Genomic DNA, 27,549 nt, shown 5'->3' on the forward strand with positions numbered 1-27,549 from the left:
GTGGGTTTTACCGTTTGTGGGAACCCGCCCTGCCTTTAGAGGGGCTCGGAGGGTCCAGAAGGCAAACTGTGACTTGTGGGAGTCAGGGGACCAATGTTTTGAGTGCTTTTCCCCTGATTGGCATGAACAGTTTGCGGGAACCCGCCTGGTCTTGGGAGGGCCTCCGAGTCTTCAAAGGGCTAACAGTGACCTGATGGACTACCCTGTCAACCCTCGAAGGAAGCAGAGGAAGGGTCAGCAATTTCCCGTTCCCTTTGGGCCGCTGCAGTTGGACCCACTTCGGGAGATGTGTTGGGCCAGAGGAGGGCCTCCAGGGCCGCTGAACCTCCAGCAGGCTAGCCTTGAGCTGGAATTAAGCCACCCTGTTGCCCCCAAGAAGAGGCAGAGGCAGAGGCAGAGGAAGGGTCGGACCCCCATTCCCGCTGGGCCGGAACCGACTCCAGCTCCCCGTGTTCGGTCGGCAATCCAGCCGACTCCAGCTCCCCGTGTTCGGTCAGCGATCCAGCCGACTCCAGCTGTCACCTTCGAGCCGCAGCCTCTCCCAGTCGCCTCCGCCTCTCACAGTCCCGGCCGTTGCTGCCTCAGCTCCGCAGCAGTCCGTTGCTGCCGTCGCCGCCTCCGAGCAGCAGCGACCTCCAGTTCCAGTCGCCGCCGCCTCCGAGCAGCAGCGACCTCCAGTTCCAGTCGCCGCCGCCTCCGAGCAGCATCGACCTCCAGTTCCAGTCGCCGCCGCCTCCGAGCAGCAGCAGCGACCTCCAGTCCCGGCCGCCGCCGCCTCCGAGGAGCAGCAGCGACCTTCAGTCCCGGCCGCCGCCGCTTCCGAGGAGCAGCAGCGACCTCCAGTCCCGGCCGCCGCCGTCTCCGAGGAGCAGCAGCGACCTCCAGTCCCGGCCGCCGCCGTCTCCGAGGAGCAGCAGCGACCTCCAGTCCCGGCCGCCGCCGTCTCCGAGGCGCAGCAGCGACCTCCAGTCCCGGCCGCCGCCGTCTCCGAGGCGCAGCAGCGACCTCCAGTCCCGGCTGCCGCCTCAGCGCAGCAGCAGTCCCCGGACCCGGCCGCTGCCAATGAGTTGAGCCTGTTCTTAGCAGGCTTTGCCATTTGGCTGAGCCTCGCCGTCCCTGAGCAGCAGCGACCTCCAGTCCCTCCAGTGCCTGCCGCCTCCGTGCGGCAGCGACCTCCAGTGCCTGCCGCCGCCGCCTCCGTGCTGCAGCGACCTCCAGTGCCTGCCGCCGACGCCGCCTCCGAGGAGCAGCGACCTTCAGCTCCAGCCGCCTCCGAGGAGCAGAGACCTTCAGCTCCTGCCGCCGCCGAGGAGCCGCGACCCACAATCCTTGCCGCCGCCGAGGAGCCGCGACCCACAATCCTTGCCGCCGCCGAGGAGCCGCGACCCACAGCCCCTGCCTGTCCAGCCCAGCTCCTCCGAGCCCCAGCCTGTCCAGCCCGGCTCCTCCGAGCCCCAGTCTTCCCAGCCCGGCTCTCCCGAGCCCCAGTTTTCCCAGCCCGGCTCTCCCGAGCCCCAGTTTTCCCAGTCCGGCTCTCCCGAGCCCCAGTTTTCCCAGTCCGGCTCTCCCGAGCTCCAGTCGGAGCCCCAGTCTTCCCAGTCCTGCTCTCCCGAGCTCCAGTCGGAGCCCCAGTCTTCCCAGTCCTGCTCTCCCGAGCTCCAGTCGGAGCCCCAGTCTTCCCAGTCCTGCTCCCCCGAGCTCCAGTCGGAGTCCCAGTCTGCCCAGTCCGGCTCCCCCGAGCTCCAGTCGGAGCCTCAGCCCGTCCAGTCCTGCTTCCCCGAGCCTCAGCCCGTCCAGCCCGGCCGTCCACCGGAGCCCCCGCGTCGGAAGCAGGTCCGGCAGACCGGCCGTCCGCCGGAGCACCAGTGTCGGAAGCAAGTTCTGCAGTCCGTACGTCCGCCGGAGCACCCGGCTCCACCACGACTCCAGCCGTCCGGTCGCCCCCCGAGCACCGGTGTCCGAGGTCGTCTACAGCTCCGTGTCAGATCCGGTCATCCTGCCTCCGGACCCCCTCCGCCCACCCGGGTTGGCTTGGTGGCTGCTGGGATGTCCCTCCTCCGGACCCCCTCCGCCCACCCTTGTTTGTCTTTCTGGACGTTGCACGTCTGGGAGCCGTGCCTTGAGGGGGGGGTTACTGTCAGGATCCCTGTTGGACCGTGTGTGTTAACCTCTGGTTTTCCCCAATCTCCTCTCCTCATCTGGCTGTCATTTCCCTGTTTGTTGTGTTGTGCCATGTGCTCGGGGATTTTTCCTCTGCCTCCAGTCACTCCCATAGCCACACCCCTGACTGGTGCACAGCTGCACCCACTCAGCCAATTACCTCTCGCAGACTGACACACCAGACTCTAGTTACACTAATCCTTTCCCCTGCCACTATAATAACCCTGGTCCTGCAGTCTGGGGTTGTCAGTTCGTCCCGTCTTTCACCCGCTTCAACCCCGTATCGCCTGCTGTCTCGAGCGTCTGCTCTCCGGTGTCCTACGGTCCGGGAATCCCCCGTTCCTCTGTGTCCCAACAGTTCTTCTCGCCGACGCTCTGCCTGCCTACGGTGTCTGCCTCCGGTGTCCTACGGTCCGGGAATCCCCCAAGCTCCTGTTTTGTCCCCACTGGATTGTTCGCCGACGCTCTGCCTGCCTCCGGTGTCTGCTGATCCGGGAATCCCCCGTGTCCTCCGGTGTCGTGCCACGGGACACACACCGTCAATCTGCCTGCCCCCCGGTGTCGGACCACGGGTACCACACCGTCGATCCGGCCTGCACTCTGTGTCGGACCACGGGCTCCACACAGCCTTTCCTTTCTGTAATCAGCTGTGCTAATAAAGACTGTTTTCCTGACTCTATCTCCTGTGGTCTTGCAATTGAGTCCTAGTCCTTGCATTCCCGTGACACATGACTATAATTTTAAAGCTAGAACATGAAAAAACACCGTCTGTTGTAAAATAACTTTTGTTTGTTCTTATTCTTTTCATTTGAAACTCAACCAGCAGACCTTCAGCATGAGTTCAATATTCACAGCTTTGATGGCAGTGAGATGAGCAGAAATATACAATTTAACACTTTTATGGATCACTTTTATGGTTGAAACAGTTATTACATATTGTTAAACATGAAGCCACTTTGCTTTTGGGAGATATTTATTTATTATTTACTTCATAGGTTCAGAGAAGAGGTTTTATGTTTATGTTATATTCATTATAATGCATTGAACTATTGTGGAAATGAAATTAATATAAAAATATCTTGACGAAACCTTGAAATATTCTGGTGTATGATTGCTGTTTGCCAACAGACTGATTAATTCATGGTTTCTCCAGAGTTCACCTGAAACTTTCCTTTTTGATAACTCTTATAGTTAGGGCTGGTTCAGGTTTATAGTTAGGGCTGGCTCAGGTTTATAGTTAGGGCTGGCTCAGGTTTATAGTTAGGGCTAACTCAGGTTTATAGTTAGGGCTGGACTTCCTGGGATACACTGAGCTCTTCTCTCCTCCTCTCCCTCATCTTCTGTATACATTCATGTCCCATGGGACATGAATGTATACAGAAGTACACCTAGATCGTGATTGCGCCTGCTGCCGTGGCCCTGCTTGACACCCACTGCTACTATCATTATTATCATTACTGCTACTATTACTGTTATTATCATTCTATTGTATCCAGTGCTAGTAGTAGTAGCAGACAAATCTCTATTATTATATCTGCTATTACTGTTATTCTTTGTATAATCTTCTTCTTCTTGGACCCGGACGGGCCCCATTTGGGGTTTGCTCGGTTCCGACATTCGGTTCCGAATGTCGTAGAATGGACTTTTCATAAATACATATTATTAATGGTACACACATTCTATATACCGAATTAACAAAGAAATTCTGAGCAAATTAATCATGTAAACCATTCTACACACTGCAAACACAATTATACACCATTATACTAGCTAACTAAGAAGATTTTCCACAATATCACGTATTTTTCGGCATGAGTCGGTGAGCTTCGCACTCCACAGAAGGCTACGAACAAAGAGCTAACAACTAGCATGGCCGACCAATACGTCTAAGAGCATTCGACCACGAATCCAGAGATATCTTCAGAATGTCTCTCTGTGAAAGCATTACGAACCTGACAATTTTCAATTTGAGCTGTGTGCCATCTTTATTTACTATTAACCAGTAACATATACACAAGATTTACCCATCTGAACAAATCTCACAAGTGTTTCTGTTATTAAAAAATATATATTATTCAAATAGACGTTGTAGTTAGAGATCTACACTCTCTTGAGTATGGGTATGCAATTTTCGAGCAGAGGCCTAAAAATAGGCTGTTGTGCTATTACTGTTGTTGCTGAGCCTCTGTGTGTCTCCCTCCCTCTCTCTCTGAAATCCCAAAGAATCCCGAGATATCTTCAATCTAGAATCAATCTAGTTTTATGACATGAAGCGTTACCGATACAGTGCTCAATAAGTTCCGATACATCGTTTAAAACATTAAACAACAAATAATTATAACAAATATTACTTCATATTGTGTATATAAAGATATATGATGGTTTATTTTTGCTGACATAATTATGCTGAAAAATTAGGGACCAAATATATATCATGTTTTGATTACGTTATTTACTGACATGAATTTATAAATGAGTATCATAACATTGATATTATACTGTATTGTAAGAGCAGATAAGACCCCACTATTGTTGTCTTGCCTTTGAACTTAGTGGGCGGGGCTGAGTGATCTTTGAAATGTGTGTTGCTTATCTAGCTCCAGTCCTCATTACAGGAGAATCAAGAGAGTGCAGATGAAAGGCTTCTTTTCACAAGAGGGGACAAAGGATACAGAGTCCCAGAGATGACAAATGTATGCGGGAGGTTTTGTGATCTCTGTGTGGTCCCCATTGATATGCATCGGAAGTCTCAGACCGAGACGCGTCCTCTGTATGTGGAGGAGCGGATGAGAACTGGACCCCGGACATCACAGAGCACAGGGAATATTTGCAGCTTCAGTTCCAATCATACCAGCTTAATGCTCAATTCATTCTTGTTTCATGCTGCATTATAGCTGAAGACTGGTGATTGTTTGATAGCCCGGAAAATATGTATTCATTCATCTCTTTCATTCCCTTGTAATAGCTGACCTAAAAAAGCAGTGGTATTTAAAGTGGGGTCATGCATCCCCAGGGGTGCTGGAGAGAATCAGAATCAGAACCGTTTATTGCCAAGTACGTTACACATACAAGGAATTTGACTTGGTGACTGGTGCATAACAATAAACAATGAACACAGTGCAATAATCAAGACATAATTTAATAATAGAAAAATATTTAAATTTACAATAAAATGTGGTAACAATCAAACAGACAACAGTACTTTAAAACAAGTATATTATAAAAGTGGCAAGTGTATTTAAATATAGAAACATAGAAAGGATGTGCAACTTCCTTTCTCCGTGCTCTACACTGGCTCCCTGTAAGAGCTCGCATCCAGTTTCAGACTCTGGTGCTAGCCTACAAGGCAGTGAAAGGAACAGCTCCTTCCTATCTCCAGGCCATGGTCAAGCCCTACACCCCCGCCCGACCACTTTGCTTTGCTGCTTTGGGGTGATTGGTTGCCTCGTCGCTCAGAGGTCCCTGCAGCCGATCGACCCGGTCACGGCTGTTTTCTGTCCTGGCCCCACAGTGGTGGAATGAACTCCCCACTGACGTCAGGACAGCAGAGTCGCTGCCCATCTTTCGGCGCAGGCTGAAAACTCACCTCTTCAAGAAGTGCTAACCTTAGCCTTCCACTTAGCACTTATTGTATTCGTATTAGTTTGTTGCACTTATTGTATTAGTTTGTTTCTGCACTGTACTTTTATGGTTTATGCTCTTAGATGCTTGTGTAAACAAGGAGATGCACTTATGACTTCTGTTCTGACTAGTAGTTCTCTTGAATACCTATGTTGAATACACTTATTGTAAGTCGCTTTGGATAAAAGCGACTGCTAAATGACTGTAATGTAATGTAATGGAGTGTAGCAGTAGGAAATTGTCCTGGGGATGTCAGAGTTGTTTATGAACCCAAGAGAGATAAGTTAATATTAATACATCAATTCATTTAAATCATAGCTTTCACCCTTTAAAGCCAGTCATCAACTTGATCTCTGAAAAAGATGAATTAGAAGAAAACTGTAGGTCTGTGTGTTTGAATGGAGGTCTGTGAAGAGACAGACTATTGGGATCAAACCATGATGGAAGGCTGCACGGGAGGCGTGTCTCCGGTTGACCAGCAGGGGTCTATCGCGTACTATCATTTACCATAGTAGCGCACGCTGCCTTCACGTGCTGGGGGAATATTTGAAGCACACACTGACCACACCACGGTGGAAGCCTAAATATGAATATGACATGACGTGATTTCAGTAAAAGCTCCTGTTTACCGGACCGGTACAGAACAGATTGAGTCTATCTTAGTGATGTGAGAGTGAAGACACTGATGAGCCCCGCACAGTGTTCACTCGCTGCTGTTTAAAACACACTTTAGATCGCTCTACAAATAATGTCTCCTTTCTGTTTGTAGGCAGAGGGGAGTCATTATTGTCGGTTTAATGTAAGAAAAAGATTTTGTTTGGTACAAAACTATGTTTTCCTCCAAACGTGTGCAAAGTTTTGCTAGAGATGTGTTTTTGTTGCCGGTTTTAACACGGCCGTGTTTTTAAGTGTTTCCTTTCCCCCTTTAAGTACATTATCATGTATATGTCGTTATATTCAATAAAATAGCGGTGTTAATTCCAGACTGGCCACCACAAATTAGACTTGTTTTCTCATTGAATGAAGTAACTAATTACTTTATGGCTTGTGTTTAGGAAATACGAGGAGCACTTGAAGGCAGCAGGATATACCTCTCTTTGCCAAACCTCCCGGAGAGCTGGGCGCTGAGCGCAGCACCAATCCATTCCCACCACCACCACTCACAGGCTACATGTGGGGGAAGAAACCTGCCGAGGAAAACCAGGCAGAGGAAAGAAACAAAACCAAGCATTACTTTTCACTGCATGGACTAAGTGCGCACTTTTTCTCTCTCTCACTGAGGCGTTAGGTGTGTAAACTAGTGAAAGTTGGATACCCGAGAGGACATTTGCAAGTCTGGACTGAGCGACAATGGAATTTGTGATCTCGTAACCACGAGCATTAACGTTATCTGTCTCGGCGGATTCGTCTGCGTAACGTGTTCTAGAACCAGTTGCAAACAAATGGGATACTCTCAATGAAAACGAGTTTGCTTCGCTGGAAGGAGGAGTGAACGAGCGTCTGGAGCAAGTGGCTGAAGAGTTGTCCACGGGGCAAGGTGAGTAGAGTCTGGTGTAGCGTTAGTCCGCCTCCATCAACACAACATACTCTTGGTATTTTGCTCACTGAAAATCACAAGTGCGTATGTTTTTTTTACTCGTTTCCCTTGAAATGACGAAGCCTCATTCGTGTGAACAGCGATATCAATGGAGTCGTAATGTTACTTGGAACAACTTTTCACGACAAACGTGTGCATGTTTTAACCCGTGCCGACTTTACTTTCTATCATGTTAAGGCTCGTTAACCCACGCGCGTTAGCTAAAGTTAGCCTTCCAAAGAGTTCGCTAACTTCTCCAGTACACATCCTCGAGGCGTCTTCGCCCCGAGGCACGAGCGTTAGGCTCGAGCGTTAGCTCTCACCGATGTTCATTATTTTGGAAGATGTGTGTGACCGCCATTTAACGGTATTTAAAAAGGCGACGGGAAAAGTTGCCATCACTGGCATGGATTTCATTCACAAGCACAGCAGGTCACACAGCAGCCGACGGTTACCAACCAACCTCAGGGATAGTAGTTTAACGTTACTTCACATTGACGTTACATCCCGGCCAAAACATTAGAATTTTACAAAAGAGTAGTCTCTACATCACCCACCGTGATTTACCATGAAGGTGAATGAGGATTGTGTGATTAACTGGTCAGCCAGACTTTAAAAACTATTATTTTTGAAATCAAAGTATGATATTATTTCTGTGTCATGTGTTTGTCCGAATTGACCAGAGATGTCTGCTAAGTCTTATAACATATCTTGCATTATTTATTTAGTTGAGTAATTCTGTTTTTCCATACATTAAAAACAAAATGTGGTCATCTTTTTCATAGATGTTTTTTTTGTTCACGGAATATGTGCATGTTTCAACACAATGTGCCTTTTTAGAAAATCAGTTTGATGATCAAAGTTGTGCATGGAATAACTTCCATTCCATTGTTCTTTCAGGAAAGCGTAAGCTACTTCATAATCTTCCCATCACAAATGGCCTCTTCCTATGAATTGAGCAGCATAAACCTTAACCGAAGGCTGTGGTGATGATGCAACTCTTTGAGATCGGAGGGTCAGATGTTATTTTGAAGTATTTGACTGTGTTCACGCTTGGTTACAAGTGTCATAGTTGGCGCTCCATCACAGGGGCTGCAGTGAGAGTGCGTGACCTTTTGTGTTTTTCTGTCCCATGGGTGATGGTCTCCTCTCACAGTTTGGTGCTTTCTTAAACCGGCCATCTGCTCCTATTGCCTCATAACAGAATGGGTGGCTTAGTATAAGCCGGGAAATGAGATGGAATATCCCCTCCTGATGATGATTGCTCATCTATTTTAGAGTGTTGGTGGCATTAGGAATACTAGGGTGTGCCCAGACATTGTGCCTGCAAGGTCTTGATTGTCTTAACTTCTAAATGGATGCTCACATTGAGGTTTCTCACATTTACTTTTTGTTTCCTTTACGTTAATACCTACAAATAATTATATAAAGAAGATCAACACTTTTCTGGTATTATGTTATTTTAAAAGCGGTAGAGAGCAAGTTTAGCTGCTTTAATACATTTTAAGCATTATAACATGGTTTATTTTGTGTTTGACCAAAACCAAACTATCCTCAGTGTTTGAGCTCTAAAATAACAATAGGCTGCAGCTAGTGTACAACTAGTCCAGTGTGACAAGTATAAGGAAAGCTCTCCATGGCTTCCTCAGTTTAAATTGTGCTTCATGTCAGATTATAAGTGTATGCAATTACAGGGCATGTTTAAGTGGAGCCTCTCAGATAAGTGGGGAACCCCGCAGAACCAGTAGCCAGCACGTTCTTGTACTTGTACCTGGATAGAGTCAGACACCAGGACCCGGCTGTCTGGTAAAACGACCTTTGGCCCGGTGTGTAAATGCCGTCATTATGGCGAGCACATTTGACCTTTTTTAAAGGCTTGACCTGCACTCAACTGAGATGGAAATAAATTGAATTTTAAAGGGTGCCAGATCAATGAAGAGGACTATTTGATGTTTCAATCATTTCGGTTTAAAAAACAAAAACCGAAGACTTTCAGGGCCAGTTGATGAAACCAAACTTAAAGGGAAAATTGACCACCTTTTCATGTGGATGTCCAGCTGCAAAATCTGTTGTTCCTGCACGCAGCGCTCATCTAACATGACAGTGACGTAGTAGACGATGAAGAACTACAGGCTGTTTCAGCTAGACTGTCTCTTGGTAGCAAGACGCTAGGAGGAGATGCACTCTACAGTGTTTTGGCAGAATCAAATACTCAGACGTTGGAACCACAAGTTACAGCCAAAGAAAAGAGGCAGAGGCCAAGAGGATATGGCCAGGGTACCTGCTGGCGTCGCAAGCTCCACGCAATGCATCCTGGTACATGTCTGCACTGTCTGCATGGGTCAGCTTGCAGGAGAACTCAGCTTTCAGGGTTAATATAGCACACACAGGAATTGATTGGACTGATTGGACATCCACATAAAATGTGGCAGATTTTCCCCTTTAAAGCAGGAGACTTTAAAAGTCGTAAACACTTCAATCTTTACGATTTCTCAACATTGAACTAAAAAGAAATAATTTTACTCGACCAATGAGCATCAACCTCCTTTACCGACGTCAGCATTGGGCCAAACAAGACAGGAGTTGTGACAGCAGAGGTGGTAACGGGCCTCTCCAATAGACAACACTCCCCCTCACAAATATTGTGCCACAGTCAAGGTGCCAAAGGTCAAAAGGTGAAAGGGGGTTGGGTGTCAACTGCTCTTGTTTTCTGTAGCAGGCAGCTGGACTGCAGGAAGCACGCGGTGTCAAAACAGTTCACCCCCCCCAACCAAACAAACATCCTCCATACAAACTGGAGTCAACCGTTGTCACCAGCTGTAGTGAGGGCGAGCGTCTGGAGGATGAGGGAACACTCCCGAGGTTTGTCTCGCTCAGCAGCCGCTGTGTCATTGGTGCCGTTGTTCTGGTAATGAAGAGGCGGTGAGACGTCAAGGACAGACCTCTGGCTTGATGAAATGTGACTGGCTGGGGACAGAGTCGATTAAGTATGTGTGAACATCGCAGCCCGGATGGAGCTGTCATTGCAAGGTGCCAAGTCGGATGTGATAAAGAGAATAGTCGGGTTCAGGTTTCACTTGTGATCTGACCTAGTTGGAAATAAAGTGTTTAAATCCATCAATTTTTGCAACTTTGCGAAATCTGAGAAGAAAGTCTACTGTACACAGCAATGTGTGTGGAGGTGTGGAAAGGAGCGTCTCTCAAACCGCTTTGTCATCCTTCACTCAACTATTGAGGTTCATAGACGTGGTGCAGCACCGTGATGCTTTGGAGGAGACTGTTCTTATTCCAGCATGTGTAAAGGCCTTTACACACCACTTTGTTGTTTTTTTCGTGCACCCTCGTGTCTTAGAATCTCAATTCATTCCATTTCCTGAAAGGATCATTTTGGACCAGAAACAAGCAGGTGAAGTCAGCTGACAGGAAATCTATGCAGTGAACATTCTCTGACATCCAGTTGTGATCTCGCCCTTTGGAGAGCACGATCACCTCAAAGGGGGTCAAAGTACGAGTTATTTGGACTGGACATGCGAGCGCTGTGCTGGCCCGGCGGGGGGTCGGGGGCTCCTCCTCTCCCATGGCCAGATTAAATACTCAATTTAATTATGTCACTGAGCATTAAGTCCGTAACCTTATCAGAGCGGTCTGGCTGTTTAATGGGACTTTGTGAGCCAACAGATGCACCAAGATTAGAGACAATATGCTGGGGCTGCAAAGGGATATAAGTCGAGCACAGAATCTGATACGAGGTGCCCCCCCCCCCCCTCAAGATAGCAGACTTTAAATATAGCCTCATCTGAGGACAGTACAGTATGCATCTCAAAGTGTCGCTTATTGTCAATGATTTGAAGATGTTTTAATGCATCCTAATTTCCCGCTCAGCGGTATTCTGTACATGTGTTCTGTGTTGTAGTAGAGTTCTGTGACACAGTGATTATGCACAAACATCCAGATAAAAGTAAAAAGACAGCCCAGAGGGGGTGGTTTGTGTTTCTGAATATTGATGTAGAGTTTCAGGCTGATTTTAAAAGAAGTCCCAGCAGCACCATGAATATATGATGTTTCCCGTCTGTACATGCTACTGGGTAGGCTGGTATCAGGAGGTGCCTGGTACCTCATATTGGTTTATGAGGCTCTAAGCCCCAAGCCGGACAGGATCAAGCTCCGGTCCTTCTGTGTCCGTTATCTGAATCAGCAAAGCCTTCATATTTTGTGCTGAGGATGTTCTTTGATAACGAGAAGAGTGATACCGCTCCTCAGGATTCTCTGAGGGTTTAATTAGACCGGGTAGCCTGTTCAGTATTCACATATGTAAATGGAGACCCAGATTAACGCAGTGCTGTGGATTGTAAAATAGATTTTGAGTGTTGAAATCCCTTTGAAGCAGCAAGTGAAGTGCTCTGTGAGAGTGTGAATTATTAACTGTTCAGGGTAGTGTGTGTGTGTGTGTGTGTGTGTGTGTGTGTGTGTGTGTGTGTGTGTGTGTGTGTGTGTGTGTGTGTGTGTGTGTGTGTGTGTGTGTGTGTGTGTGTGTGTGTGGGGTCAGTGTTGAAGCAGGAGTACATGTGATGGTTTACTTCTTGAGAAGAACTCATTTACTTGCTAATATCATTGACACACATTACGCTTGAAGGTGTTTTTATGTCGAACATTTAACGGAAAAACACAAAAGTGTTAGAGTATACAAGACGCTGTTTAGTTAAAGTCCTTGTGTTGCTGTTTGCATTAAGACAACTTTAATTACTTGAGAAGTTCATTACATTTTGAGGAATGTAGCAAAGTATTGCAGTACAGTAGTAACTCGGATATTGAAATTAGCACTTATATGGAAAGATTTAGTGTAGAAAGCATCCAGTCCTATATGTGATGCAGAGGAAAATGAGACCATAGAAGAGGGAACAGGGATGTAGTATTTAAACGGTCCCGGTGTGGGGAACGAGGACACTGAGAGGAAGGATGTATTTTGAGTGTCCAGAAAGTAGAAGTCTGCTTTATTTTCTGCATAGGGATGTCGTCCAAAAATGGATATGGAAGTGGTTCTTTGTATACATACCGTGGTTCCACTTCTCTTTTCAATTCAAACTTCATCATCCGATCATGCAGGACACATTAACTGTCAACTCTCACTGTACACTGAGAGTTCACATCTCGCTCGCATTGGGATCTGATCAGCCAGACCACATACCGAGGTGGCTCACACTGAGTTCAGATCTCAGCGAGGTGTGGACACAATCCGTACAATTTATTAATAGTAAGTCTACATTACCCTGTGTAGAATACAGTAGAATACCCTGTGTAGAATATAGATAAACTGTATGCTGTATGTCAGGGGTGGCCAACCCGCGGCTCCCGAGCCGCATGCGGCTCTTTGCCCGGTTTCATGCGGCTCTTACGTTCATATCGAAGTTTGTATTTGTGTTTTTTTAATGTTCGTGTTCGCTTCGCTTGAGTTAAATACGGTATTTTCGTCAAACGCGCATGTGCGGCCACAGATTACGTTCCTCGTCGACCCATTTAACGCCGAGACGGACTGTTTGAAAGCCCCGCTAGTCACAGATGAGGCTGCGGCTGAGTTGGAGATGATCGATCTTTGTGAGGAGGACCAACTCAAACCTGCTTTAAGGGACGGGACCATTGAGTTCTGGAAAAGTGTGCCAATGAAAAAATACCCCAATGTCAAACGGGCTGCGCTTAAGATACTGTCAATGTTTGGGTCAACATATGTCTGCGAGTCTGTGTTTTCTACCCTGAAACACGTGAAATCAAAGCATCGATCTGTTCTGACTGACACCCATGTGAAAGAATTGCTTCGAGTGGCAACAACGGAATACAAGCCAGATTTGAAGAGGATTGTTCAAGGCAAGGAATGCCAGAAGTCCCACTAAGTAACATGCATAGTAAAAGAAAAACACTATTGTAAATTATTATATTTTTGTTTGTGGACTTAGTTGAACTGAGAGTTTGTCTGTGTGAGACAGTGCACACAATGTTCATTGTTGAAAATGACTGGCCTGTGGTCTTAGGAGTCAATTTCTGTCATTATCATATTGGTGTGTGACATTTACAATAAATCTGGCTGAGCAAAGGTATGTGTGTGTGTGAGGAAGGGATAGGGTGATGTTCATGTGTGCCCATGTGTATGATGTGGCTCTTTGCGGTAACACAGTAAAAAATGTGGCTCTTGGTCTCTGACTGGTTGGCCACCCCTGCTGTATGTCCTCACGTCTTTCTCACTCTTGTACCCTCTACAACCTCCATACAATTACTTTCCACAATTCAACGCTCCGAGCTCAACACTTGACACTTTCCGCAGCGCTCGTTTTCTCAGCGTTCCCCTGTGCCTGCATTCATGCATACCCGTGCTCCAGTATCATTTCCCATCCGTCTGCAGGGCTGAAGTAGTAGGAGGCCCTCTGAGAAAGGGGCCCAGCTGGTGAGATAGGGTGACACATATGAGAAGGGCTTTGTCACCGCGCTCGCCATGAGAAGATGAGACCTCTACCTGGGGTAGGTGAGGGTGGAGGGAGCACTGAACACATACCGCTGTTCTTCTGTACTTATGAGGTCCTTCAGTGGAAGTCACCAGCTCCTCTACCCTTAACCTAAGCTGTAGTCCCCTGTATTACCTTCAGGCAGAGCCTAATCTCAGTCTGATCCGAATGGACCCTAATTTTAAACCCAGATAATGCAGACACAAGATTAGATGAGTAGATTCTGCACTTGGCAAGATGGTCACAGTTAGGTTGCCACTCAACAGGTATTTAGGTTCACTGTCATTTTCTTGCAGTCTTGTTATTGATAAATACTGTAATTTACATATTAAGGCTGCAGCTAATGATTAGCTACAGCTATGGTGATTAATCAGTGTTCCCAAATGTTTTGCTTTGTCCACAACTCAAATATGTTTAGTTTTTCTGTCACAGAGGAGTAAAGAAACCAGAACATATTCACTTTTAGGAAGCTGGACTCAAAATCATCAAAATATTGATTATTGAAATAGTTGCCGATTGCGTTAATAGTCCATATTAAGTAATCGATTAAAAAGATTGTTGTCAAACAACAGTAATTTAAAACATGTTCATTATCATGCACTAGTAATAACTAAAATGATAAGAGGGTCTAAATAGTTTTCAGTCATAGCAGGTCACTTTACTTAGTACTTCAAAATAAAAGCACTCTAGAACACAGTAATACTGAACTAATATCATCACATACCTCATATTTCTCACACATCTACAGCTGAATAATGTCAACAGTATACCGTGACATTTGTTCTATAAACTGTTAGACTAGGCAACATGAACGACATTATTTAGTTGCTTTTAACAAAAATGTTCACAACATATACAGTAGTAGTGTGTGTTGTATAAGAATATGGCTTTTGTTTCAGAAAAAGCTCAACAGTGAAAGTAGCTGGAACTTTGATTAAGTACCACCTCCTGAGCAGTAGGTGTCCGTACTCGATAGCGATGCGGTCCCACCACCGTGGGTCGGGTAAGCGCTGTATGAGCACTGTGCAGTGCGGCGTTAATTAGCTAGCCAGTAGGACACACACACACACACACACACACACACACACACACACACACACACACACACACACACACACACACACACACACACACACACACACACACACACACACACACACACACACACACACACACAGTGCTTCCATTCACACAGTGGCTATCGGATGAAGAACTCTATTGGTATTATCTCTTTTAGGTACCGGTATTGCTACTGGCATCGTCATTTTTTTTAAACGATGCCCTCCTAAAGTAGATGAAGAGCAATGGAAATGAAAGCAGAAGGCTAAACAATGGCTACATGTTACGTGTTGTTAAGTTCCTACAGTGGAAAGGACTGTGTGACCTCATCGTACTGCGCCACACTGGAAAATGTGTTCATGGGAAAAGCTGGCAATATAGCCCCACCCCAAGAAAACATCCTCACTTCCAAGGTCTAAAACTCCAACCAGTTCTCACCGCTTTAGAAGTGCATGAACACACCACACACATGAATTCGCACACACATTTTTTCATTCACTTTGGACTGGACGTGCATGTGCAGACATTTTAAGGAGCTCCTTAAAATGTCTGCACATGCACGTTCCTGTACATGCTCCACAGCGATGTAGCAACATGCTAGAATGCTGTGCCTGCTCTTTGCATGTGTTGGTGCAAGAATTTTGCTCGTGGACACTTTTTGCTATGCTGGGTCTCTGCAGCCATGGAAGGGGTGGTCTGCAGGTCTTGGACCCCCTTCCTCTTCTCTCCGCAGAGGGGGAGACGAGAGAAAGTGGCCCAACCACCTTTTGTCTCTTTTGTTGAAGAGGAGGCTGAAAAGACCAGCCAACCAGAGAGGGTTTGTGAGGAAAAAGTGGGGGTTAGAGAGGTGAAGGCATACCTCAAGGAGAGAGGGGGGAGGAGAGTGAGAGGAGGATGAGAGGGTCTCCTCCCTGTCTGTCAGTTGGAGAACAGCTGGTGTTTACTGCAGACTCCTTCTCTGTCTCCTCAGAGGAAGGACAGGTGAGTGGGTGTGGCTGAAGAGGGAGTGTCCACCATCTGGGAGATAACCTCCAGCGTTTAGGCTGTGCCTTCCAAACAACTTTTAGAAAATATGCTTTGTGAACTTTCCTCAAGAGTTTGTTGGATTACGTTGATTTTAACACTCAGGCTATTTGTGGGCAGGTTCAGCGACTGGTAGTCGGTGGGAAATGACTTTTGCGCTTGCTGAATTGTTCTTTGCAACACATGGCCGCTTTCAGACAGGTGGCCATTCATCCGGGATTATGATTTGAAACAAATGGACTAAGAAGCGCGCTTGAAATACAATATCATTTACATGACGTCAGGCAAGCTAACTTTGGCTTTTGACTCCAGAGGCAACAATACAAGAGGCATCTGCTGTGGTGACTAGCCACGTTTTTTTTCTTTCTCACTTCGTGCGAGTGTGTGTGGCTGTTGGTGGCACGCAGACAAGCGTGAAAAGCTGCGTTTTGAAATACCGTCAGCTGACGGTTGCCAAGTGGCAACCATGAAAGCTCCTGGAGAACAGTGAGCGCTTAGTTTCCCTAGAAACGCCCTTTTTCTCAAGACGGCTCCCCCTAAATCGACTCACCCTCCCCTAACTCCCTTTAAACGCCCTTGGGGGAGGGACCCTCTGTCCTGGGAAAAGGGGGGTTGCTATGGAAAAGCCAAAGACGAATGTTGGACAGGCGTGCTAAAAGTTCAGGACCTTGGCGGGCTGCTGGTGGACTCTACTGGTACAGAACAATGTCCCAGGGATGTCTGAAACAAGCGTACCTAGCTTCAGGTATGCAAGGTGGATATCAAGAGAAGCCATGCCCTTTGAAATAAGACGGCAGGCTTTAAAATGGGCTCACAAGCAATCGCCATCAATTCTTCCCAGTGGGTCATGTACTCGTTCAGTCAAAGTAAGCAAAAACACAAAAAACAATCAAAATTGTTTTGGAATTACAATATTAGCATAGCATTAATTCAAACGATCAATTAATCCATTAAATATTGAATTGTTTCTAAGAAAGGACACATGGCCATCAAAAGTTACCAGTGCTCAAAGTCAAACATCCCAATTTCTTATTTTGTCAGCTCAAAAGCTTCCAAATTCCATCCAATGATGAAGACCATAAGATTGCTGTAAGTGGACCTTGAGTTAAGATTTGTTCAACCAAAAGTTTTCAGCTTGCAGTGGAATGAAAAGGAGAAAAGTGTTCCTGTCAGAAAAGCCAGTAAATGTTTGGTGTTTTAAAATCCTCGTTGTGATAACTTAGTTGCTGTCACCGCTGTGCTTATTGGGAGCTACTGGTAACCTTATGTTATCCTGTTAAAGTGTCACTTGTCATTTACAGACCGTAGACACGTTGCCTCGGCAGAGCAGTATTTTTACAACCTGCCTATCATGTAACGTTTCCTGTTGGTTCTCACTCCCACTGGGGTCAGGGGTCACGGGGCTCTGTTATCCTTGCATTGACACAATACTCCCTCAACGGGTCACCACCGACGCTTTTAACAGCACAGAGGTACTCGGGCTCCTGTTAAAATGTTTGTATGAATACGCGACTGCATCTGTGCGGGTTTGTGTGCGAATGTGAACGCCCTGTGAGCCCTCAGTGTTTCCTGGCAACCCTTGCCACTCGCTGCTAAGCTGAGCACAGTGTCGCAGTGTACAGGCTGCACTGTTGCTCCCACTGGGTTGGACTTACGAGGCTTTGATTTAGACATTCCTTAAGCCGATCTGAAATTTTGGTTCCGTTCCTCGTTTACTGTACTGTAATCCTGGCAAATAAAACCAGAACCACGCCGTGCGACTAATTCCCAGTCCGGAGTATGTGCTGTGTGTCTGCACACACGGTGCTCGGGGCCCAGCTCGGTGTGAAAGTTGTAATGTAATAGCTTACAACATACTAGACTTCTGTGTGTATCCCAATGAGCCTTGAGGCAGCTTTCATAAATAACGCTCCCTTCATGTTATTAATGGAGAGCTTTCGGTTTTATTTTTTCTTGCTTACTAGGAATAATCTTTTCCACCCGCTCTCCCTCAGTATCTTTAATCTGGCTGCAAATGAACAGGCCTCTGTTTCCAGGGTTATGGGGCACTCTGGAGGGGGGGGGGGTGGGGTGGTGGTGAGTGTGTATGTGTTTGCGTGTTGTTCGCCCCACCTCCAAAGTTCATGTAATTCAAGCAGCCGTTCAGCACAGTAGAAACCGCTTACAGTGATCACGCTTACAGTGACCAACCACTTATATGGATCAAAAAGCTCGGGACAGAATCATTCCTATACGAATGCTGTTAACATTCTTCAAATATAGTAATCAAGTAGTCCGCTCACAGTGTTCATTTTGAGTCTTTTAATAGATGACAACATATGGAAAACATTTTAAGACTACGGTAGGCTAACGTTAATTCATTATTTTCTTTACTCCCATGGTACTTTGCCTTGTTGGAACCTGTCTTCTTTCTGCCTGGCTACCTGGACACAGGTACATGGAAATCTTAACAAGTCTTTTTCCTCTCAATGAAAATTGAATGTTTACGGGCCAAAGCACCTTTTGGTCGGACCCGCCCTCGTCAAGTGGATTGATAATGCCTGGTCACGTAAAGCCACCAGAGGCAAACTGCTGATTCTCTGCCGGCTCAGAATGAATGTTTGTGAGACCAAACATTGTGGGTGTGCACGTATAGAGCTCAAACCTAGAAAGTCTGAATCTCTTTCTGTCTTAGTCTAATATACATATCATTCTTAAAGCACTGGTGTAAGTGGATACTGTTTGACATGGAAGTGGGATATTCAGGTTCATTATCATGGTGTCAATCTAACCATGCATACCAGCCGGCCACCCTAGCAACTTTTTACATTGTAATGAATCTTCTGTCCTGTAGACAGATAATCAGCAGACTATCTCAGACCGTCAGTCGTTAACATTCCTTCCATTGAGATGTCAACACAGCCCAAGTCCTAGGACCTGCAGATACAACCGGACCGGTGACAACATATTGAGATGGTTTAAATACATAGTGTTGCATAAAATGCTTTTGTTTATGTTTTCATTATTGTATAATCACCTGAAACTAAGGTTTTCGTTAGCTTAGCGTGAACCCTTGATATCTACAAAGGGAGCTGGTCCTCTTCACGTAGTCCTCCATGTTGCACCGCCATGTTTCTACAGGAGCCCAGAACGGACAAACCAAACACTGGCTCTAGAGAGGGATGTTCACGTTTTTGTAGTAACTGTGGTACCACAAGCCAAACCGTGTGAATTTTGTTGCTTTGAAATTAGGCGAGGCGAAGGTCCTGAAAGACCAATGTTAGCTGAAGAAAAAAAGTTATAACAATCTGCCAAAATAGTTATAATGTGATTTGATATTATTTCTCCACATTTCCATTGGGTGTTTTAGACATTTGGAAACAGTGTAGTGTTTTAAAACGGCTAACTCCCAACTGTGGAAATCAAACACATGGCACTGCTGAAACAAAATAAAAAATATAATTGTCTGAAATAAAATGAAGAAAAAACCCAGTTTTGCATCCTTAAAATCTACTTGGCCTCCTCTCACTTAGTTTCTCTTTGAGTACTAAAAGAGCAGGGCAGTAAAGTGTTGGTGGTTTACCTCACGCGCCACTCAGCAGGAACGATGATCAGCGAAGGGAGCCGTAAAGTTTTACAGCTCGAACTACCCCTGCTGTTTAACACTATTGCTGCATTTTACAGAAACACATTAGACATTGTTTCCACTGGAGCAGCTCAACACTGATTGTTAATTATCACGTGCCTAGACTTTCACCATTGTGAGCTTATGTTACCGTCACCTGCACACGGCCTATTGTTATCTTAGTTTTGTACGGGGCTCGGAGGCTAAACATGGAGATGATATGGCATCTTCTGTAGTTTGTTATATTTTTCATTTCATATGATTGCTTGGAATAACGATTGGAATTATGATGAATGTGTATGTTGCTCTGAATACACTTCTTATCGTGGAAAACATTGCAATCTAATAATCTGCAAATCCTTAAAGGCCTGCACACCCACACAGGTTTTTAGAGTTATTTGGGCGGATTAGACCTCCGCTCAGGTTGAAGGTAGGCTGAGTCATGGTGGAAAATTACATGGCACTCAAACAGTTAGTACACGCCTACACAGTCCTGGAGAAGAGGTCCAATACCAAAACAGATATATGTAGACTGTGCTGCCCCTCTCACAACAGTCCTAAACACGTATATATTGGTTTGATATAATTTTGGGTACATGTTTTGGTTTATGTTTTCAATTAAATCAATTAAAAAAAAATTTCTGAAGGGAATTTAGTGCTTCCATATTCATCTCATATTCACGTGTTCCTAGAAAAGTGACACATTGTATGCAACACACATAAGGACTCTGACATGTGTACATGTCCCAATGGGGTCCAGCCGGAGTGGATTCCAGGAGCAGGAACACAGTTTCAGATCCTCCACATGCAACAACACAATCTCATCAAAAACACACACGCACTTCTACCATCCAGTCACACAGGACGATGGCTTTGGTGCCACTTATTCCGCTGTGTTAGGGCTTTACCCAAAATATATTAAAGCCACTATGATGATCTTTAATTTAGTGTTGATTCTGACGCCCCCTGTGGACGAAAGCTGCAGTGTTTGTTTGTTTGATGTGTGATGTAATGAGACAGTGGGAAACTGGGACCGGTGATGGTGAAACCACGTTGAAAGCTCTCCGTCTTCATCAGGCTGAACTCATGTTGGGTCTGTTGCTTCCAAGTTATTTTATGAATGAATCAGACTGTTCAGCCATGTAGTCATACCAGTCAGCATGTTACATGTAAAGATGATTAAACCTCTAAATCTTCAGGAACTCCTGCTGTTGACCTGTGTCAGTCTGAGATTTTAAATATAAGTATTCCCTCCAAATCCCAAAACCCTGTTGGCTGCTTGGTCTTTACCAGACAGATGATGTCCTCCCCAGGTCCTTATCGATCACACATGTTCAGTCTGCTGCCTATTGATCATGGCCAACAAACTGATTACTATAGTGACCCCATGTCCTGTGTAGTAGAAGACAATCAGAAGGCGATGGCCTCATTTAGATCCCTTGCTCATTAGTGTCACTGCAGGACTCTAACCTCTGCTGGATTTGATTCGCTAATGTTTGCTTTTCCAATATTTTAATGGAATTTATGCAGTTTTATTGAGATGCGTTACTTTAATCAAAGCTATTTTCCTAGCTGCGGTGACGGGGTTAGCAGCTCATGAAGCGTGCGGTTCTCTCGTGGACTTTACTTGACGGGAGAAGCAGACTACAGGTGTGGACGGCTAAACAAACCAGTAATCCTCTAAGAAGTTGGACCAGGATCTTACCACAAACCTCTGCTCCTCCTGTTGGTCTTTTTGCATGAATGCACTTTCAAATTATGTGTTGTATTGAAATCAGCAATTGTGTAGACATATATTGAACCCTGAATGTGTGCCTCATCTCTTTGACAAACAACCTGTGTAGTGGTGCAGCGGATCAGAAAACTCGCGGTTCAGATCGGATCACAGATCGGATCAGCACTAAAGAAAAAAACGGGAGCAAATATAACTTGGAGATCCCTGATCTTGTTGTTTTTGCCGCCGATACCAATTGCCGATCATTGATGGTTCATATTGTTGTTTGATTATAGCAGCTGGTCTACAAGGCTTCAGACTCAATCATAGTGCCCATGTTAATAGTAATTAAGGGAGATGTCATTCAGTCCAACAGTGTGTCTAATGGATTGGTTTTTAATAGTTTTTGGACAACAGTGAAGCTGTATGGCACAGAGGAAGAAGATGTATCAGGGTTTAGAGTAGAGGATCATCAGCCTCAACCTTTAGACCGTGTGGAGGGGAGCCTCTCTTTCTCATAAAACAGAAGTAGCTGTGCTTGTGTGACTGGCACTTCATCAGATTTGAAATGTTGCAATCCCATGGGAGCGCTGGCTGCCACCGCTTATTGAATGTAGTGGAAACACGGCATGGACGTGATGTGATTTTCTCCCCATAATTTGCAAGAAATGAAAATTAAACAACCGTTCCCTATGGTGAACTAGGCGTCGGTCCGGCTCTGTGTTTCCAAATCAGACAGATTAAGATGCATCATGTACATGTCGTCTGTGGGTCAGTTTATTAACACAATATTTTCACGCAAAGAACAATGGGAAACACCTTGTGTTTTTGTATTCTAAAAGTCAGTGATGCTGCTCTGTCAAACTGATGTCCTGATTTAGTGAAGGAGGTGTGGCCTGTATAACAGCTGTACTAAATGCTGTAGGCTTCATGGGTTTGGCACAGTGTCAGTGGGGTATATCCTGATTGATTGCCCTCGGGCCTCTGCCTTTGCTGCTGCATATGACTCATTAATCAAGCGTCCTCTGAAGGCAAATAGAACGAGTTCACACTTGGTCCTCGCTCTACTTTGCGTGGATTTGAGGAGGACAGGCTGTGGTGCTTGAGGTGAAGTTTAGTCTGCCTGCTGTTGATTTAAGCTCAACATCGTCTAGCTGCTGTCTGCCTCGTCCAGATCAGACTGACTGGTGTAGTCTTTGACTTTCTCCACAGATGTGTGACAGTGCTTAAAAGGAGTGTCTTTCCACTGAGGGCCCCCTTCATACACGTTCCACCCACATTTCATTCACATAAGACCGCTGTCACAGGTTTATCTCCAGCCTGCAACTGTAGTTTCACTATACAAAATAAATCACAGAAGTAATACAGTTTTAGTTTCAGCTTTCTATGCACATGCGGCCAAACCTCTGCTCCTTTTGTCCCTCTTGAAAATCTTTACTCTTTTTAAATGAGTCAGGAAGGTCCTCAGATGTTTGAACCTCAATAAATCAATTCCCATTTTGTATCACAAAGCCCGTTAACCAAAGTAAAATATTTTTCAGTGGCAGCACTGATGTCACAAAGCCGGGTCAGGTGACGTGCATTGACCCATTCAGTGTGGGATTAACCTGTGACTGTGTGTTGGTTACAACCCCCCTTGATTTTAAACTTAAAAAACAAACACATTTTGATAAATGTGGTGGGAACAGGAAACTTTTACAGCACAATTTTAACAAGCTTTATTGCAAGTTGTGTCTTATTGTAGATGGCAGTGTTGGACGGTCCACCACTTTGAAATATTTTAACAACTATTAGATGGATTACAATACAAATTCTGGACAGACATTCATGTTCCCCAGAGGAAGAAGCCTACGGGATTGAGTTTAATTGTGGCACACACTTTAATGTTCCCCTCAGGATAGATTGTAATCTTTTGGTGATTCCTTAAATTCTTTTATTGCGTCATCATTTTGATCTGTCCAGTGGTTTGGTTCACCACCAAATACCTGCAAAACTAATAACATTCCCATCACTAACCTTCCCCAACCTGTACTGTTGTTTAGTTCTAATTAGCCAATGTCAGCAGGCTAAGACGCTAAACTAAGTCGCTTGTTGTTTGACCAGTCGCAGCCCCCTTAAATGCAAACGTCGTCATCCAAAATAGCATCTAATCAGCAAATTTACTTTGTTCATTCATCTCCAGCATAAAGCACTTCACAACAAGCAAAGTGAAGCATACAGGGATACAGAACTTAAAGATAGATTGTGGCAGGTGATGGTAGAGCAGCTTGGAATTGGGAATGGTCACATAACAAAGGACATGAACCCATTGCACTTACCCTAGTTGTGTGTGTACAGCTCTCCTGTGCAATGAGGCAGTATTGCAGATGTTTTGGGAGAACTCATGTCACTTCCTAATGTGGTTTAGATAATGTGAGTAAACTGTCTTGCCTTGTTGGGCTTCACTGTCACTGCGTTTCCAAACGTGAGCAAGTCCTTTGGTCTTATTTTGTAGTTTTTGCCACGTCGGTTACAATAACCTTGTGCTCACCAAAGTAGTTATGAGCGCCAATTATTCATGTAGGGCCGTAATGCATTTAAACACTAAATTTAAGTTCTATACCGGGTCTGTTTACCAGACAATGATTCAAAGATGCATTTAAGGTACATTGAAGGGAATGGCGTTCCAATCTTGCAAGAGTTTGACTTCACACACGATGAGGGAGTGTGTGTGTGTGTCTATAGATAAGAGATTATTATAACATCTTCAGCTTTCTTTTGTTCAGGAATGTTTTTGTCACATATTAAAAAAGGCAGTGGTAATTAAAGTAGGCAGATGAGCTGTAGTCGATGACCCTTGTGTGTGTGTTTCCCCCACTGATTTAAAAAAAAAAAAATCAATCACGGCTGGGGGAATTGGCACACATGCCATGTGTTGTTGTCAGATTATGGTGATGCGCTCATCCGTTTGTGCATGCTATTAGAAAACATGGCTCTGCAAATGAATGAATTGGCCACAGAGGCAATGTGCCGCTTGTCATGTTCAGCGTGAGAACACAATTAGACCTAATGACCAAGCTGCCGCTGGAAACCGCTCATCCTCTGTCTCATTAAGGCTTAGAGACGGACGCCCAGGCTTTCATTAGTTCACTGTGAAGTTAAAAGATTACTTCCCAGAGAGATTTCTGCAGTTTGGATGTGGTGACACATTTGGCTCTGGCTCGAAGGAATTCTACCGCAACACTATTTTGGTTTCAGTTAGACACCAAGGCTGCCTTTCTCGCCGGTTGGTATAACCTCTGTTCATTCTGAGGCTGAATGACCAGATGTGTGTTGAGGAATGAAGCAGGATGGCATCAGTCCTGTGCTCAGTTGTATTTAGACCCTGTGCAGATTTTCCAAGGAACAGCTAGGAGAAAAAAGATGAGATTTCTGGTATTTAATTAGAGAGCGCCACAGCCAAAGGCACACTGTCAAAGGTAGTTTTAAGGCCGACAGCTTAACGACCTCCGGAATGGTGGCACTGTTGGTCTTGGTAACGCCGTGTCATTTCCTCCCCTGAAGAGCTGTTTTTCTTTAATGTGTTTAGGATACGTACATGTTCCAGCGCCGCTGAGCCGACAAAATTAAGAAGCCAGAAAAACATGTGCAGGCTAGCATGTGTACCAACTTTCCACAGCATCGCCAAGTGGAGGGTGAAAGCTCACACTAATTTTAGAAGTCCATCTTTTTGAAGTCTGTTTTCACACAGGAATCCTTTTTGAAGGACGTGTCTCCTGTTTACAGAAAATAAATCCCTCCACTGTGCTGTGGCAGGGATATTTGTGTTTCCCATGTTAATCTGACCTGATTTGAGTTGAGTCCGTTCCTTCCCGGCGCTGTCAAATGGTCCCTGTCTATTTGGGTCCGTGGACATGTTTGAGAGGACTCCTGGGTGGGTGGTCCCTCCTTATAGTCCCTGGGGTCGGGGGTGGATGTTCGTCCGCCTTTTTTGGCCCATGATTCACTGGTTTTGGCAAGGGCGAGCGAGCACGCCATGTCACCAGTTGAGTCACTGTACATTCCTAACAATGGCACAGTCCCTTTTCATGGCCACAAAGGGAGCCATTAAGGCTCAAATGCATCTGGATTCAAACCCCCCCCCCCCCCCCCCCCCTTAACGTGAGAGTACGCTCGGCTGTAGTTGTGCGAGTGCTCTTGCATAAGGTTTTTTTCATTTGGCCCAGCGTCAAAAGGACCATTGGCTGAAGGACACGGCGTCACGGCTTCCAGTCTCAGAAAGCAGGCCATACCCACCACTGTCCTCAAAGTAAAGGTGCTCCAGGCTCTCTCTGTTTGCTCAACCTGATGAACCATTGTGTGACACAAGTCGACTTTAATCCGTGAATAGGAAACTCACCGAGGGGAACAAACATCAGAGCAAAGACCGCAATCCTTCCTGTTCCTATCGCGTCAATCCTATCAGCACATCAATCTCAGCCCACAATTCCTCCAAACAGCTTTCTGCACATTCAGCTTCAAACTTGTCTTCACGCGGCTCGGCCTCAGGCCTCACCCAGTCAGTCATGGTCAAAGAGGAATCAAAATAAGAGTTAGTGAGTGTCTTGCGTCAGAGCCAACTTCTCACCTGAGGGAATCGCCACAAAACAAGACTCGACTCGTCCTGGCCAGAAGGCAGAGGTAGGAGCCGTGGGATCATCTGGTACAGGGCTAGTTACTTTAAAACAGCCTTTTCTCTTCTTTTTTTTCAACCTCGAGGGAGGATTGGAAAGACTCAAAAGTTTGACCAAGCTCCCTCCAAGTGAAGGCAGCATTCCTTGACAATGACTGTCAATGGAATGATTCTGCTTTACAGCTTCAGGACACCTGTGGTGAAGGACGAGCATAAAATGAGAATTCACTCGGGTTACCAAAGCCAAGAAGAACGAGCTTCACCTTTCAGAATTGGGCCCATGCAGCGTGGTTGTTTGAGCTCGGAAATATGCACTACAATAGAATTCAGTGACATTTTGTTCAACCCTTTGTGTATTACATTTTGACAGACTACAGCTGCCACTTTTTATTTGAGCTACTGTTGGAACGTGGAAAAAGTTAGATCCTGTAACTGTCTTGATTGACTTCAACAGGCTGAGGAAACAATTGCAACACTAGACTATCTGAGCAGTAATGGAGCAAGCATTTGGGATTTGACACAATGGAAAATTGTCTGCTTGCAACTGCTTTATGGTATGTGTCCACAGGATCCGTCAATTCCACGTTTCCCTTTCAATGTCCATGTAAGCAGCGGTGCAATGCATTCTGGTAGTCCCACTTTGCATTTTGAGAGAAGGGCCTTTCCTCAGGCTACTTTGTGCAACTCCCAGAAAAGTTTTAAACTAACCTTTGTGGATCTAAAAGGAAGATGGATACATGGCTTATTTCTCGCCTCAAATATTTTCATTAACAAAGTTTTGGTACTCATTTTCCTACTATAACAGAAAACTGTCTTTCAAACAAGCTGCCATGTTTGTCCGGTTTGAAATCAAGGATCAGACGAGTGATGCGTTTGTTCTTTCAGGTACCTAGTGGCTCATCAAGCGTCCAATACTTGTTGTCTACCCCTTGCATCCAAACTCGCCCCTGTGGACACATACCACTGCCTGTTTTATATATTTTTTTAACTATACACTTTGGACTCATGTTCTTCTGAATGAGAGGCCATATGTCATGTCTACTCTTCTCGGGGGCAGCCATTAATCTTTGTTATTGTACTGAATAGTTGTCCTGTTTGAGAATCAGAGGCCCTCAAGAAGACATGACCGGTGTTGCAAATGGTTTAAGCTCACATTGTAGAAGGCATTTTTCAGCCGTTGACTCCCGCTATCCTCATCTGTTTCCACATCATGGTTCCTCAAAGTCTGTTTGTGTTGTACTTTATGTCACGCTTTTGCCTTTTTAGGGCAAAAAGCTCTAAAAATGCCCTCTGTGGATTTTCTAACTGCTTGTCTTCCTCCAGGTTTGGACCAATCCGCATTGGAGCCATGGACCGATTGGAAATGGCAGCAAAAGAGCACTAAACCTCAACAGGTAGAGCATTAAAATGTTCCCTTTTCTTCTGTGAGTGGGAACAGTGTAAAGGTGATTTTTCTTCTTACACCAAAATAAAATTGGTGGCAAGAGGGCGATCACTTTTTCAAACTATTCAATTCGTCTGAATTACACAATGGCCCGTGGGATTTGTTTCCTTGTCCTGCGGTGTCAAGTCCACCACCCCCCCAAAACCGCATCCCGCCATACTCAGAAGCTATTTAAAGTGTCAGCGGCTGCTCCCAATTACCCCTCC

General features: G+C 45.5%; 1 protein-coding gene across 1 annotated transcript in view; it reads left to right on the forward strand.

Annotated features, from left to right (window-relative positions):
• Positions 1-7,057: 7,057 nt before the first annotated feature.
• Positions 7,058-27,549, forward strand: part of plxnb1b (plexin b1b) — a 95,725-nt gene continuing 75,233 nt past the window's right edge. The window contains exons 1-2 of the mRNA XM_079185120.1: positions 7,058-7,318; positions 27,223-27,293. The gene's annotated coding sequence lies outside the window, so the exon portion shown is untranslated. The remainder of the gene's footprint in view (positions 7,319-27,222; positions 27,294-27,549) is intronic.

The sequence above is a fragment of the Pholis gunnellus genome, assembly GCF_910591455.1.
Source record: "Pholis gunnellus genome assembly, chromosome: 3".
Taxonomy (NCBI): domain Eukaryota; kingdom Metazoa; phylum Chordata; class Actinopteri; order Perciformes; family Pholidae; genus Pholis; species Pholis gunnellus.